General features: G+C 51.5%; 1 long non-coding RNA gene across 1 annotated transcript; it reads left to right on the top strand.

Annotated features, from left to right (window-relative positions):
• Positions 1,217 to 2,229, top strand: LOC110387722. Its single transcript, XR_002432665.1, has 3 exons — positions 1,217 to 1,269; positions 1,372 to 1,613; positions 1,689 to 2,229. It is a non-coding gene; the product is annotated as an uncharacterized LOC110387722 (long non-coding RNA).

Genomic DNA, 2,237 nt, shown 5'->3' with positions numbered 1-2,237 from the left:
TTTTCAACCTTTTATCCCTAAAATCCCCAGTTTTAACCCCCAAATCCCCCTCTTTAAACTCCAAAACTGCCATTTCTGACCACAAAAATCCCCACGTTTAACCCCAAATTCCCAGTTTTTAACCAAAATCCCAACTTTTGACCCCTTATTGCTGGATATTTTTGTACTCTTTTTTTTTTTCCTTTATCCCAGTATGGGAACTGCAGGTCCCAGCCTGAGCCGGTGATTGCGCACCTGGTGAGGGGTGTGGCCAGCCCTGCCAGCACAGGTGGGAGCCGTTCAGCTGTGGGATTGGAGCGGTGGAGCCTGGCTGCATCCCTCTCTGGGCTCATTTAAGGGCTGGCAGCTGTAGGGGCAGCATTTGTACCTGGAGGTTGCTTTCTTTGGAGTGTGGGGTGAGCCCTGGTCCTCGGAAAGGCGTATGAAATTTTTTCTTTGTTTTGGGGCTGGGGTCTCTGCCTTTCTTGGGGGATCTGAAACTGCTTTTAAGCAGCTGTTCTGTCTTTCATGGTTCTCACCTTACTATCTTCGCCCTTGGGTTCCGAACTCAGTTTCTCTGCTCCCACGTTGTCCCAGCCCATTTCGTGACTGCAGTGAACAGTGCCATGCATTAATTCTACCCGTGCAGAGAGTTGTTTAAGGCTGTTCTGTGCATCGTGATCACGTACTAAATTCTGTTCTGTGTCTCTCTTGATCTCATCCCATCTCACAGCTCAATGGGGTTGAAGGATTGCCGGGCTCTTCTAATTAGTGGCTTAAGCACTGGGAAATCTACCAGAGCAGGTAACGCAACATCACAAGCCCCTCATCTGTGCATTGCTTGTATGCAGGCAGCTTTAGCGATGGCTGTGGGAGGCTCATGGAATGGGGGTTGCAAGGGGCTCACCTCGCTCCATGGGGTCTGTTCTCCCAACTCCATAAGCTACATGGTTGGTGATAGAGTGAGGTGCATCAGCCGGGTCCTAAGCTGAAGAAAACTCCTGGACCCCGGTAGCCCTTGGCTTCATCCTCACTCAGCATAATACAGTCTCCATCACTCGAGCATGCTGACCAGAAATGTTCTGCTCCTGCTTTGCCTGGTTCTCTCCCATATCTCCCTTACAAAGTTGTCAATGCTAATGGATCCTAGCGCATAGTCATCAGAGCACATTGTGGCTGATCAGCCCGGGGTCCTGTGGTTCTTTCTGTTTTAACAGCAGATCTGGCTTTATTTTTACAGAAAAGAAGGGATTGTCCTCTTCTGAACCACTGCAGTCGGGATCACCCCAGGTATCTCCATCCCAGTTGTCAGGGGATGCTATTAGTTCTCTAATCTGTACGATGCCTTAACCCCCACCCTCTTTCTCCCATCCCTAACCCCCCATTAAATAGCTAGCCCTGCAGCTGTGGGACCCGATGGTGTGACAAAGCAAGGCCTCTGGTCTGCCGAACACTGGGACCAGCACAGAGAGGCCCTGAGACCATTGTGGATCATACCGACAGCTGCAGTCAGTGAGTTTCCCCGAGCTGATCAGCACGTGGAATTCCCTGCCTGCCCCAACTGTGCCCTGATCTCCAAACTCCTTTGCATCATCGTGTCTCACAGCCCCAGGCGTCTCGCTGCGGTGCTGCTGGTAAGAGGAATGTGCACAAGGTGCAGCCCCTGCATGTGCGGGGCAGAGCCTTCATTATTGTATTGTGCTCAACAGGTGGCAGTGGGGAACTGCGGTGCTCCCGGGCAGTGCCAGAACTGCATGGAGATCTGTGGCTCTTCATGAAGTCAGCAAGAAATGGAAAGCTGGATTTCCTAGAATGCCCTGGGACCTGACTTTGCTGACTGGTAACTCACTGCCCATACAGGTAAGGGCAATGTACACGGACCAGTGTTTACCCATTCCATAGCGTGGCTCCACCTAATGCTGCCAGAGCTCATTACTGTGCTTTAGGGTTCCCTACAGGATGCTGGTCCTCTTCCTCCTGCTTTCTCCTTGCCTCTGGCCTGTCTCATCTAATCCAGACAAGTCACCATAAGAGTGCAACTCAGAGTGCAGTACAACTCAGAACCCATTGAGACCCTGCACTTGTGGACCCTACACCTACACTGTAGTGTTGCTGCTCCCACCCCTCTCCCTCCCGTCTCCTGGGCACCATTTCTAAGCTAGCTCTGCAGCTCTGGAACTTGATGCTTTGAAGAAGGAAGGACCTCAGACTCAACTTAGTTGACTGGCTGCCCTGATAGGTAAGGGCAATGTACACCC

Source organism: Numida meleagris, chromosome 23 (genome assembly GCF_002078875.1).
Source record: "Numida meleagris isolate 19003 breed g44 Domestic line chromosome 23, NumMel1.0, whole genome shotgun sequence".
NCBI classification, from domain to species: domain Eukaryota; kingdom Metazoa; phylum Chordata; class Aves; order Galliformes; family Numididae; genus Numida; species Numida meleagris.
The sequence above is the reverse complement of the archived record's forward strand: the minus strand, read 5'-3'. Positions and strand labels throughout refer to the sequence as shown.